At 63.0% G+C, this 13,897-nt stretch overlaps 1 long non-coding RNA gene across 1 annotated transcript; it reads left to right on the top strand.

Annotated features, from left to right (window-relative positions):
* Positions 1 to 384: 384 nt before the first annotated feature.
* Positions 385 to 5,199, top strand: LOC147916937 (uncharacterized). The gene is made up of 3 exons (XR_015552542.1): positions 385 to 518; positions 2,013 to 3,152; positions 3,236 to 5,199. It is a non-coding gene; the product is annotated as an uncharacterized LOC147916937 (long non-coding RNA).
* The last annotated feature ends 8,698 nt before the right edge of the window (positions 5,200 to 13,897 follow it).

The raw sequence follows: 13,897 nt of genomic DNA, 5'->3' as shown, positions 1-13,897 counted from the left end.
ACTTTGTCATAAGCCCCTGTAATACACAGTCCCAGCGCACAACGTGGAGGGCCGGCCACACGCTAGGCCGGGCGCCGGGCATCGCAGCCCCGCCGCTGGCCCCGCCGCTGCCCGGCGACCCCTCCGGCCCCGCCCCCAGGCCCAGCGCGCCGGCTCCCCGCCCCTCCGGCCCCGGCCGCCCGGCGCCCTCCGCGGCCTCTGCGCCAGGCTGGACGGGCTCCCGCTCAGCCGCCCCTAGCGCGGCTGGGACCGGGACTTCAGCGACGGCGGTGAGGGCGGGCGCCGCGCCGGCGTCCCCGCGGGGGCGGCCCAGGGGGTCGGGGCCGCGGTCACCGCTCCGGCCAGAGCGGGGAGGCGGCGGGCAGAGGGGCGGCCAGGCGAGGACCGGCGCCTCGGAAAGGCCCGGTTCCGGCTCCGTGCACGTGCGGGACACCCCGGAGCGGGGCGCGGGCTCGACGGGCCGGGCGGGACGGGCCACGGCGGAACCGAGACACGGGCACCGACGACCCCGGGAGGAGGTACGTGGGGCGGACGGCAGGCTCGGTTCCCAGGCCCGGCGCTCAGCCCTCCCCCATGGCGCACCCCCACCCGGGGGGGCTCCCCCGGACCTCAGAGACACGGGACACTGACGTGTAAGGAGACAGGGATTCCTAGCTGGCCGGCCAGGCTCACCTGCGAACCCCCGCCCCCAGCGATGCTGGCGGAGGTTGTGAAGCACTCCCACCCCCCGGTCGTGGACTTGCACAGCCACATCCCCACCTGCAACACGGACGGCAAGCTCAGCACCTGGAACCTTCTCAACAGGCGGGCATGCGGCGGGCGCTGCTCTCAGACAGCGCGGGCTTTCTGTGTCTCTGCCTTTTCTGGCCGGAGCCCGCACTCCTCACTCTCTAAGGGCCTTCCTCCAAGGCTGGCCTGCGTACGCAGCCTCCCCCCAGCCCCCTGGCCTCTGGGACAAGCTCTCAGACTGTTTTCTTGCTGTGGGCTTCTCTGACACCCTTGTCAGTGTCCGTGTGCCTGTCCACCGGAATCTCACCATCAACCTGGGGCTCCTGGTGGCTGCCCACCAAGACGACAGCACCGTCAGCTTGAGACCTGCTCACCAGGGCATCAGTCCTGCTCTCTGACTGTGTGTCCAGCCCATGCTGACCACACTACTCACTCACCAGCAATTCTAGGTGCCAGGCTCTGCTCCTGGCACAGCACATACGGCAGTGCACGGGTCCCTGCCTTCATGGGGCTGAGGGTTTAGTGGGAAGACAGATAAATAAGATGTAACCAGTGTCGAGTTTGATGAGTGATGTGAATTGAAGGATGAGGCTGGGTCCCTGAGGGAGTGACAGTGAGCAGAATGAGAAGGGCGAAGGAGGCTGCAGTGGGGAGACGGGTGCAGAGTCCCCGAGTCCTTGTGGGGGACCTGAGGGCTTGAAGTTGGGTGAGGAGGGGAGCTCGGAGCTGCCAAGGGTCCCTGGAGGCCAAGCCAAGGACCTGACTCCTAGCCTGGGAGGATGAGAGCCCTGCAGCTTCAAGGCCTGGGCAGGTTCTGATAGGACCTATTTCAGAGGGCTGCGAGGGGAGAGGAGGCTTTGGGGGAGGTGGAGGCAGGGGGAGACAGCTGCCCTAACCTTCAGGAGCGAGAGGGTGGCAGCTGCAGGCAGATGTCGGCTGTAGTGGTGGTAAGAAGTCAGATTCTGAGCGCGTTGGAGGTAAACCAGGAGGACTTCCTCACAGAGCCAAGGGTGACGGGCGGGAAGATGGGTCCTGCTGCAGAGAGTCCCTGGGACTATTGGGGCCCAGGCTGGGACACGCCTGGCCTGAAAGCACAGGGCACCGAGTGTTCCGTGACCCCTGATGGGGTGGCTAGGAGTGAGCTGGCCTCTGGGCCTCCGCAGGGGCAGCTGCAGGAAGGGGCCAGTCCCAGCCTCTCTCTCCCCTCTCTCCTCTGAGGAAAGTGGGCCCGCGGCCTGCCCGCAGGGCACACTGCTCTGAGGCTGCACCTGCTTCCTTTGCAGGAAAGTCGTTCACAAGCTGCGTTTCTGTGTCTCGGAGGCGGATATCCGAAAGGTGATGGCCAACACACCTGGGGCCGTCGAGGCCATATTGTGTGCACTGAGGGAGAAGGTGGAGGACTGCACTGCTCAAGAGGACCTTCCCCCCCGCCCCCGGCACAGACGTACCTATCGGTGCCATCCTATGGCCTTTGAACCCGCTGCGTCTGAAATAAGTGATGATGAAGTCCCTGCTCCCCACGGCTCTGGGGTCCAGACTGCAGTGAAGACCCTGGCGGTGCTGCTGACTGGGAGTGGCAGGGGTGGGGGGTGGAGGGCAGGGCCCAGCCCTTGGCCCCTTCCCAGCCTGACCTGCCAGCCTCAGGGCAGTAAAAACTCCCTTTTCAGCATCACTCACTCCCAGGCCAGCCAGGCCATTCCCTGTCCCCTCCTCCAGCTTGCCCCCTGACCCTCCCCCCAGTCTGTGACTGGGAAATGCAGGGAGGTGTGTTGGCAGTGAGACAAGTCTCAGCCCCTTGGCCACATTCACTGTACGACCTCTGAAATCTTTGCAGGACCCAGGATCCTCCATTGCCAAAGCTGACGGGCTGTGGGTGGGGCTCGCCACCCCCACACATGCTGGTAGTATCCAAACCCCTGGTGTGGGGACTGAGGCCCTCAGAGCCCCTCTGGGCCTCCCGTGGGACGCGGCGTGAGGTACTCGAGTTGACTCACCTGCAGGGGAGGGCAGGTGTGCTCAGGTGCACACAGGGCCCCGTGGGCCTCCAGGGGGGCAGCTTCTCGCTCCGAGGGGACGGCAGGGGAAGCCCTGGCTCTCTTGCCTCCTGGGCACAGCCCCCTGAGTGGGGAGCCCACGGCCCCAGTCCACGGGCTGTGCAGAGTGGCCATTGTTCAGTGGACACATCTCTAAGCAGGGAGCTGTTCACAGGCATCAGGGCTGCATCGTGGACAACGTTAGGCCAGGCCCGTGCTGCGTGGCACCGTCTGTGTGCTGCTGCCGGCTGGGCTCCTCTCCAGGCGCAGGCCCTGAGCTGACACATCCGCCTGTCTCGCAGGCCTACTGAGCCCCCCAGTGCCCTCTGGCGCGAAGACTCTTTGGAGTCAGAGGGCTTTGGAGGAGACAGGCCGCTGTGCATGCACGAGGTGGGCCCCTGTCTCTCAAACTCTCTGCCGCCCCACGTCCCTCCCCCCGCCTGCTGGGTTAAAGGCCGGTGTTTGCCTTTCAGTCGGGACCCAGCCAGCGGGCCCTGGGAGCACCCGGACCCCGGGGTGCAGCAGCTGCTGGAGGAAAAGGAGCAGGCGCTGGCTGTTCTGCAGGAGACAGTCAAGGTAGGGTGACCTGGGCCCCTCAATGCCCAGACACCCCTGAGGGAGAGGCCCTGGTTGTAAGCCTTCCCTTCTATGCAGCTCGGAGCCAGCATGGGGTCTGGTGGTGGGTGGCGCAGGCAGGGTCCCTGACCAGGGAGAACCCACATTTAGTTTGATTATCTAGAAAACAATTTAATTATGGAATATTCCACACATACCCATGTGCAGGGAAAAGAGTATAGTGGACCCTCACCCCTCCCACGAACTCACCCCCCAGCCTCACCAGTTACCAAACCTGGGGCCCACGTTCCAGGGGCTGCAGGCAGTCAAGGCCTCACCACCCAGATGTGCTGGAGAGCAGCCCCAGGGGCCGTGGGGGCCATGGGGTCAGGGAGCAGGAGATACTCGCCCAAGGTGCACCCCTGGTTCTGAGGCCACAGACCTAGTTCTGAAAACACACGCCTGCTTCTGCAGGTGCACACCTGTCCTTCTGCTTCTTCCCCGAGGGTCTCCAATGTTCCTTGGTTCAGGAAGTGCTCAGGTCCGTCTCTGCCGGAGAGTGACTACCACACACCCCCTCCCCCTGCCCTGTGGGAGTACATGCGGCAGCTTCCGACCTGAGACGGTGGGGGTGCAGCTGCACCAGGCAAGCCTCAGGGTCGAAGGGGCCATTAGGAATTGTGATGACGGTGTGGTCCTGAGTGGGTGCCCAGATCTTGATGAGCTGTGCTGTTGAGGAAGCAGGAAAGTGATATCATCGTGTGGTTTGTGTTTGCTGACTGACAGCAGAGAGGAAGCCATAGGCGAGATGAGGCTGCTGTCTCAGCGAGGTCGCCGCCAGCCCTGGTGGCCGCGCCCAGCTCTGGCCCTGGTGCTAACAAAGCGAATCCTAACTACTTTATTGTTCAAAACTCCGAGGGGAAAACAGGTCCACCTGCCATTTAAAATGGTGACACATCGAGTGCTGTTCCCGTGATTGTCACCGATGTAAGATACTCCCCATGGGATGAAATAGACGCCTGGGGGCCGTGGGGGACCCTTGGTCTTGCCTGTTGGCAGAGCAGCAGGTGTGCAGGGGCGGGAGCCTTCTGTGTCGGCCGAAGTGGGAAGTCCATCACAGTGGACAGCGCTCACTCAGCGCAGCCTCGGGACGCCTCTCCTTTGCAGCTTCAGTGGGGAGGGGTGTGGCCAGGACATGGAGGGTGTGAATGAGCACCCAAGGTGGTGGCACACTGGGTCACCCCATGCCGCCAGGGGTTCACGGAGGGATCCGTCCCTCAAGACACCCGCTCCCTGCTTCGGCCAGTGGGAGCTGTCTGTCTTTAGCTGGACTGTGGGCCGTCACACTATCGACTTCACTTTGGTGTTTAGGGGCAGGCAAGCTTTTCTACATCCAGCTAGCCCACCTTTCTCACCTGCTGGAGCATGGCTGGGTCTGTGCCTTTCCAGTAAGGGAAAGTTTGTGAAGGAGGAGGCAGCCGCTGCGTGCAGGCAGGACGGTCTGGGGGAGGTGTGGAGCTCGGAGGTCCCTCCTGCACCGTTGTTCTTCGGGAGAATGTTTTCTTGGCTATTAGCTTTGAGAAGTAAACACTGCACAGACTGTCCAACTGCAATGCAGGCATTCAGTCAATCATTGATTCGGCAGTCATGCTCCGAGCACCTGCCCGGGACCTGGCTGGGCCCTTCCAGGGCTGCAGAGAGGACCGACTGGGAGGCTCTAGGAGATCTCAGCAGCTCTGGCCAGCCGGAACCCAGGAGTAGGCAGAAGGGATGGGGGGAAGAAAAGCCAGCCCCTCCCATGACCTGCCTGCTACATCCCCCTCCCTCTCATGTCCTGCTCTCCCTGACTCTGCTCCTGCTGCCAGGAACCCCAGACACCATCATCACCTCAGGCTCATTTCCAACAGGACTTTTCCTGCAGGGCTCCACGTCTGGCTCCCTCCAGGGTGCTCCACTCGAGGGCCTTGGGTCTGACCACTGGCCGTGTGGCCTTGCAGTGGGGCTAAAACTGCCCGGTTCTGGCAGATGGACAGGGTGGCGTTGGTTGTGCCTGATGTCCTTCAGAGATGTGTGTTTTCCTGAAGATTTTGCCGATGAAGGTGGTCAGGCTGGAGAGCCTGGTCAAGCTGAAGGACCAGTGGATTGGAGAGCTGATGAGACCCGGGGACAAGCCCCAGGGACAGAGAGGCTGCAGAGAAAGACTCCTCTGAGAGGGATCCCCAGGGGATGCGAAGGAACGCTCCTTCCCCAAGTCAACTAGACCCTGAACTTGAATCCACATGGGACTCTGTAGACCAGGGGTTCTTCCGGATGTGGCCACTTGCTGTCCAGCAGGCTCAGAGTAGGGACACTTGTGAACAAAGTGCTCTGGGGCCCTCAGCATGTGGGCATTCATGGGTGTGGAGGCCAGGCCCCAGGCTGCAGGGCCCAGGCTCCTGCCGGGCATCGCCCACGGTTCCTGTGCCTGGAGCCCAGTTTGGACACGAAGACTTGGTCTGGTTCCCTTGAGCCCCGAGGTGTCTTGTCATCATCGTGTCTGTGAACACGGAAGGTGCCAGTCTGCGGGGTGTTGCGTTGCTCACTGTGTCAGAGGGCCCCAGGCTGGCCACCAGCGTCGTGTGTCAGCCACCCTGAATTCCTGCGGACGATTCCATAGAAACAGCTCACTGGGAAGTTGTGGCCACCGGGTCTGTCCGCTTTCTGCGCTGAAGGAACATGTGAAGTGGGGGAAGGGCCGCCCTCGCTGGGTGGTTCTGGGTGCCTCCCAGCAACCCCCCGAGACGGACTGGTCACTCCACTTTGCTCAGGAGAGTTTGGGGCTCAGGCTGGAGCCGGGATTTGATCGCTGTGGCTGCAGCCTTCTCACTGTGGGATGGGCCCCACCCAGGCCACACGGGTCCCGGGCCTTGGGATGGGGACTCCAGGGAGGTGCATGGATGTGGCCAGGGTGCCCCTGATGCTGAGGCTGGCTGGAGGGGACCAGCAGGGGGGAGCGTTCTGCTGGCTTCTGTGTCCTGACATCTAGCCTTCCCTGCTTCTGCACCCAGAGTGGGGAGCTGGGAACACCCCAGACCTTGGTTCTCTTCCCTCTCCTGCTGCCTCACTGCCCACCCCCAGGCTCCTGGGCCCAGAGCCAGGCCTCTGGAGGGTCTCAGGAAGCAGCCTCAGAGCCCAAACCTCCATCAGGGTCTCAGAGCCACCTCCAGCCCTGAGTCAGACAGCCCAAGTCCTCCCTGAGTCAGACGGTGGTCCATAGCCCCCGCCCAGGGCCTCGCAGGACCCCACAGCACAGGTCAGGGCTGCGAGGCTAGGAGGGTGGGTCCGAGGCCTTCATTGAGAGAGTTGGGGTGTAAACTCCGTGGAAGCATGGCTGATGCAGAAGATTTGCTCCCCGAGCCGGGAAGCACGTTAAGACTCATGGGTCAGGAAGGCTCCCCGATGGCGATGGCCTGCTTAGCCTGTGGCCAGGGCGTGGGAGGCTGCGTGTGGGAGGGAGCCGTTCCCAGGAGGGGAGTCCTCAGTTGCCTTCCAGGTGGGCCTGGGAGGGGCTGTCTCGGAGGTCCCCCCTGTGCATAGCTGCCCCTGGAGAATGAGGAGCCACAGGGTCTGCAGGGGGTCCAGACCCCCGGTCGTGGGAATCTGGGCTACAAGCAGCACCTGCTGATTCCTGGTGTCAAGAGTGGAAAGATCCTCCCGGAGTTGGGGGCTCCCACAGCCCAGAGCTCATGGTGGCTTGGCAGCTGGGGGAGGGCATGGCTCAGAGCCTGAGCTCACTTCAGACCCCAGATCTGCTGCATGCTGGGGCCGACCCGCAGGAGCCAGGATGGGGTGGGTACATCCTGCACCCTCCCTGCTGCCTCGTCCTGCAGCAAGGGGGCTGCCGCTCTGCTCTAGGGCCCAGACACGCGTGGACATGCGTGCACATGTCCACAACCAGCACATGTGAGGCTGGTTGGTCCCTTGTTGAGGTAGGAGGCCACTGTGTGAGCCTGCGTGTGTGTGCACGCGTGCCTGTGTGCTTGCCAAGGAGGTGGCCCTGAGGGCTGGGCTGTGGGGTGGAGGCAGAGAATGGAGCTTGGGGAATGTGCTGCCCTGGCAGGGACTCGCTCCCTGCAGGGACCTCGGGGCGGGGGGCTGAGCGCCAGGGTCCTGGGGGCGGGGGGCTGCTCCCAGATGAGGAGCGTCACACCCCAACAACCCCAAACCCTGCCCCAAGCCCACAGCGGCCTCTGTGGGGTCCCAGCCAGAGCCCCATCCCCGCTCTGCTCCAGCTTCTAGGAGCTCAGCCCGGGGCTGGGGGTGGGGTTGGGGAGGGCTGGTGGGGGTAGGCCAGGGGCTGACCAGGGGCCAGGGGCTGACCAGGGACCAGGGGCATGAGGCAGGGAAGGGACAGCTCTGCTCTGTGCCACCGGTAGGGGCAGGAGCAAAGAGGAGCAGCGCGGAGTGGGGCTCTGGGGGTCCCTGGGGTGGGGTGGAGCAAGCTAGCTCTCGGGAGGGCCTGATTCAGGGGCCAAGGCCGCCCTCCGGCCTGGCCCGGCCCAGCCCAGCTCCTGGAGGGATGACGTCGCCCAGACAGTGGACCAGCCTAGACAGGCTGATGGGCAGTAGGTTCCGAGTCCTGCTGGGCTGTGGGCAGAGCCGACTCAGGCCTGGGCCCCTGGGGACGAGCTGCTCCACCACCCGAGTAGGAGGCAGGACCTGGAGGCCGGCCCGTGCCCATCGTGTGGTGTTGGGTCCTGGGCCACCAGTGTGGGAAGCACCTCTCCAGGTCTGTGGGAGGGGAAGGGGGCTGCTTCTCCCCACCCCACCCAGCCTTGCCCTTGGCTGGCAAAGACCCCATGGCTGGCACCTTGACAAGGGCTCCCCTGGGAGCTTCCTCCGGCCTGGTGGCTCCTGGCCGCTCTCTGCCCCTCTGCCCAAGACCTTGGGCGGCCATGATGTCACAGGACTCCAGAGCCCAGGCCACGCGTTCTCTGTGGAGAGAGGGCTGACAGCCAAGCCCAATGCTGTCCAGGATACTCCACGCGGGACGGCCACGCCTGCTGAGAGCAGGCCTCCTGTGCCTCCGCAGGCCCTCGTTACCTGTGTCTTGGGGCCCCACCTGGAGGAGGCCGGGTCAGGGGTCGGTGCCGGAGGGGCAGTGTGTCCCACAGGCTGCAGGGTTGGGGGCTCCCTTGGGCCTGTACAGAGCTGATGACAAGTGAACGGTGGGCGCTGCTGTGGGTCTCCGCCCCACCCCCATTTCCCTGTGCCCCTGGAGCAACCTCACACTCAGGCCAGCACAGTCTCAGGCCCAAGAGGCTTCTGGACCCTTCTCTGAGGAGGCAAGGAGGACCCCCCCCCACAGCCTCATGAGCCCCCTCTGAGCACCCTCATCCTCATTCTAGGGGCCCCTAACCCGGGCTGCGGGCAGTCCCCTGGGGACGGCCTGACCCTGGTCTCTTCGGGTGCCGGTGCTCCAGGGCCTCTGGGAACACTCGCTGTCTGCAGGCTTCTGGGCCAGATTACAGGGGTCCTCAGACGGCCTGGGGTCTGGGCTGAGGGTCCAGCACCTCCCATGCCCACTGCAGAGGCTCCTTCAGACATTAGATGGAAGTTGTGTCTCTCCTGCACATTGGGGGTGGGCTCGGGCCTGGGTCTCCAGCCCTGCCCGAGGGCGGCCGAGATTGAGCCTGGCCTCACCGCCTCACCGCAGGGGCTCAGTTGCCCAAGGGGATATCCTGTTTCAGCAGGAGTCCTGAGAAGCTGTGTCACATCCCGGCTGTGACTCCTCAGCGAGGAAGCAGTCGTGAAACAGGCACCGCGTTAACGTCACTCCCGAGTCACAGCGGCCACGCTCCACTGCCCACGTGACCACAGAGAGAACTGAGCCTCGAGGTTAAATTTAGGGCAGGAGCAGAAGCAGAAGCCGTGCTCCGGCGCTGCGTCTCACTTGAGCTGTGTGGAAGCAGACGCAGGGGGCGCCGCTGGGAGGGCCGGCATGCCGCTCTGACACCTGGCGGGCCTCCGCCTCTGCCCCGCCCGGTCGCTTCACGCAGTTATTCTAGGCAGAGCAGAGGGGGCTTACGATGGGTCCAGTGCAAAACCCCTCCAGGACCTCCAGCGTTCTCTCGTCGTGACCGGATTACTCTCTCTGTGTCAGGGCCCTTCCTTGGGAAGACAGACAAGTCCCCCAGGCTCTGGAAGAATGTGAGGCAGCCGACTCGGGGTCAGCCCGCTGAGCCGCTCTTGTCCCCACGTAGCCCTGCGCTCGGACCTGCACAGCTGCTGGGTCAAATCGACCCTGCAGCTCTCTCCAGCCACACACCAGGCAGAGCAGAAACAGCTGCCTAAGAGTTAGTGAGAAGGTTAAAGGAAAGGTGCCGCCTGCCCCTCTGGGTCTAGAACGCAGACTCGGACGCTGGCTCAGGTGTTTCCTCTGCCCGGAGGGGCCGCATGGGTGCACAGGAGATCACCAGCAGGTCTTTTTGCATTAAACATTTCATGATGATTTAAAAACTGTTTCAGGGGGAAACCTTAGACGCACAGAGGTGTAAAGGTGACTGTGATCAGAAACCCCTGGTGCCCCGGCCCCCATGCGCGTGACAGTGGTGTCACCACACCCTCACTGTGCCAAGCAGCTTCCCCTCCAGCCCCCGCCCAGGATCGCCAAGATCTGGAGACAGCCCGGGCTTCCTCACTTGTAAGATGGGGAAGCGAGGTGCCCTCCTATGGGCCTGGCTCAAGGGTGACCCCACGTGGCCAGTGTGGGAATCACACTGCCCGACCCCTCAAACCTTGGCAGCACGTGCGAGGCAGGTGTGCCTTCCTCGCCACCTTCCTGCCTGGAAAGGACCGGAAAGTCCCACTTCAGCAGAAACCTGCGAGGCCGCCTTGGCCTGAAGGAGGACGGCGGAGGCCCTGTGTGGACAGAGACCCTGCGCTCCGTGGGGAGCCCTGGCCCACCCAGCCCCACCCTGGCTCGTGATTCTGCACATTTTCATGAATTTTGAAATGACTGACCCAACTTTTTAGTACTTTTGCTTCCAACTTTCCCCTCCCAGATGTGCTTTTGAGTAAGTGCGACAGAGGCTGAGGAAGCTCTAACCCGAGTTGGACAGTGCTGCTGTGGACACACCTCAAGGGGCTCCAGGCTGAAGCCCGCCCGGGACTCCCACTGGGCCTCATGAGCTCCCGATGGCTCCAGTTACGGCAGGAAAGGCATTTCACACGGGCCGTGTGCTGCCAGGGAAGATCAGCGCTGAGCTAACGTCTGCCCATCCTCCTCTTTCTGCTGAGGAAGGTTAGCCCTGAGCTAACATCTGTGCCCATCTTCCTCCACTTTATATGGGACGCCTCCACAGCATGGCCTGACAAGAGGTGCATCGGTGCGCGCCCGTGATCCGAACCCGGGCCGCCAGCAGCAGAGCGCGCGCACTTAACCGCTGTGCCACCAGGCCGGCCCCACTGCGGCTCTGCTCCCACTCCAGCTCCCGGAAAACAAGATGAGAGCTTCCCCGTGCACATGGCACGCGCCCTCCAGTGGCAGAAAGGGCAAAGAGCGAGATGGACTAGTGAAATGGGAGGCAGGGCAGGGCGTGCAGGGTGCCAGCCAGAAATCGGGCTTGGAAGAGGGAAATAAAAAAGAGCCGATGTTTTAGAGTGGGTGTTCAGGGGAGCCCACCACGACTGACATTTGAGTAAAGACATGGAGAAAACAAGGGGGCTGGTGGTTCAAACAGAGGAGCAGCAGGTGCAAAGGCCCTGGGGCAGAGAGCCAGGGGTCAGAGGGCTCACCCACCCACGGCATGCGAGCTAGCGCGTTGCGGTGGGGGACTTTGCCTCAGAAAGGTGGGCGCTGTTGGAGGGTGCTGAGCAGGCGAGAGGCTCAGTGTTCTGGTGGGGTCCTTGTGGCCACCCTGTAGGGGCCTGGGCGGCAGGCAGGGAGACACCCTGATAACCCCGGTGGAAGAGGACCGGGAAGGAGCAGCAAGGATGCGAGGAGTCGCTGGGTGCTGGGTGCACTTTGAAGGTGGAGCCAGCAGGATTGGTATGAAGGACACATGAGCGTCCTCAACACGGCTGATGAAGCGCAGTTAGATTCCAGAAAACGGGGAAAGTGGGTGCTTTTGCCAAAGGGTCATAAAGCCGTCCTTGGGTGGAATGAAACCCCGAGATCTGGGCTCGTCTGGGGGTTTCAGACGTTGAGTGAGCTGGAAGGTAGGTGCTTGGGTGCTCCTCGTGGCGTTTGGTGTCTCTTTTTGCGTGTGTTACATATTTTGTAACACCTAAAACATTTTTGTGGGAAAAAACACCGTGGGATGCACAAAAGGTATAAAAATGTGAACTGATGGTTGGAAACTCATTGCTGAACAATCTCCTTTCATAAAATTTAAAGATTTACTTAAAGTGTAAAGTTTGTTTAGATCAAAGCTTTAAATCACTGCAAGTAGTAAATTAGCAGAGCAGACACCACTGACTGGAAGTAATCAGAGATGGAGGCACAGGCGGGCGAGCAGGAAAGAGCCGTGAGCGCGGCCAGACAGCGAGCTCCAGCACGGTGCAGACTCGTGTCCAGGGGCCACTGTCCCCCCGGGGGTGCAGGACGCTCAGCACCCCCAGAGGGGGGCCTTCGGGTCCCCAGGTTTCTCCTGCTGCGGCCGCCAAGGGGGTGTTAAACCCATCCCCGCCCGCAGACCGGCCCCAGGGCTGCAGTCCCCTTGGGTAAGCTCTGGGGGACCCCACACTGTGGGTGCCCGGAAAGCACTGGAAAGGGGGCGGCTGGTACACACCATAGAAGTGGGTGAAATGCCCCGAAAACAGGCTGGACAGAAAACCAAGGTGATTAACAGTGATTGCCTCTTGGGGACAGGACGGCCTCACGTTTCTGTGTTGTTCACAATTTCCTTCATAGCAACGTAATCTTCTGCGACTGGGAAAATGGGAACGGTGGTTCTTCCAAGCTTGTCTGGGGCACAGGGGCGTGCTCTGCTCCCGTCGTGTGTTTGGAGTATGTTCCAGGGGTACCGGCGCCTCTCAGAGACTCTGAAAAAGCCACACTCGTTGAAAAAAAGAAACTCCCTCAAAGACCCATCAAACAAAGTGGCTGAGGGTGGACCCATGACCTCTCGGCCATCCAGCGAGTCCGGCCTCTCCCCACCAGGACAAACGGAACCTTGTGGCCAGGAGATGGTTGATGGGGTCCTGGGGCAGGAGCAGCCCTGGCCTTGCCCAGGGGAGCATGGGGACCCAGGCCCAGACTCTTCTGCCCCCCAGACTCCCGGCATGTTCTCAGGGGTCTTGGTCTCCTCCCCTCCCCCACAGTGAAGCAGGCCCCACAGTGGGGTAGTGACACCTACTCTCTGTGCCAGCCTCTGTCCCTCAAGCTGGGGCCAAGTGGCCCCCCAGGCAGAGAGCAGGCACGGGGTCGAGGAGGGTGGGCGGGGGCGCTGCAGGTCGGAGTGGGTCTGCAGGGCTGGGTGGAGGCTGTGGCATTCCTGGACACCCCCAGTGGCAGTTACCTGGACATGCTGGGCCCACCCATGGCCCCTGGCCCTGGGTAGCACTGTGCCAGCATGCGCACCCTGCTCACTACATGCAGCCCATGCCAGGCAGCTGGCCGGTGGGTGTTGAGTCCACTCTGGGCTCCCAGAGGGAAGCCCACCCTTCCAGGGGGCCCCAGGAGAGACCAAGCGGGTGTAGGGAGTCAGCTGGTCCCACCTGAAAGACAACCGCCACGCCTACCTCCCACTCTGGCCCATGTGGGGCCAGGATCTCAGGGAGGGTTCCACCCCCTGCCCCAAACTTTCTGATTCCCCCTCATCCCTCTGCCCCCACAGCCCCGGTGTCCCTAGCCAGGCCAGGCCCTCACGGTCCTTCACCGCGGCCTCCCTCCTGCTCCATTCGGCCCCCGAGCCCCCTCTCCTGCCTGAGGTGTGTCAACACAGCCATGCAAGACTCCCACCCTGATCTCCGTGGAGGAGGAAGGAGGGGGCTCTGCTCACCCACATTTCCCCGCCCAGCAGCCTCTGAGCCCACCCCACATGCCCTTCACCATCCCACCCACTCAGGGCCCAGCTCCCAGTCCACAGCCCCCAACCCACAGGTGCACACTCGTGTGCTCACATGTGTGCGTGTGCACACTCAGCCCTGCAGGGCTCCCTCCCTGTCCTTCCAGAGTCCCCGCCGTCCTCTTGTCTGTGACCCAGCTCTGCCTGGAGCAGGAGGGTCTGGGGACTCCCTCCGTGTAGTCCTCAGCCCTGGCAGCCAGGACAGGTCAGCCCCAGCGCAGCCCCTTCCCCAGATCCAGGGTCCACTCGCCTTCCCAGCCCTCACCCAGGTCAGGGCGGTGAGGCTATGTGGCTGCTCTGCCAGGGACTTTCTGAGGAGATGGCGCCCCATAGGCCCCACCAGCCCGGCCAGGCCAGGTAGTTTCTCCGTCGGCCAGGAGAGTGGGAAGGGTCATTGGCTCTGACCCTGCCCGGCCCTCGTCCCTGGGAAGCCAGACTCGCCCAGCTGACCTGGGCACTGGTTTCCCCTCAGCAAAGTGGGGGTCTGGGACCAGGGCCCCATGGGCCTGGCTGGCTCTGACAGGCTGTGCC

The sequence above is a fragment of the Ceratotherium simum genome, chromosome 6 (assembly GCF_057802395.1).
Source record: "Ceratotherium simum simum isolate JZ-2026a chromosome 6, ASM5780239v1, whole genome shotgun sequence".
Classification (NCBI taxonomy): domain Eukaryota; kingdom Metazoa; phylum Chordata; class Mammalia; order Perissodactyla; family Rhinocerotidae; genus Ceratotherium; species Ceratotherium simum.
Note: the sequence above shows the minus strand (reverse complement) of the source record. Positions and strands in the feature narration are given on the sequence as shown.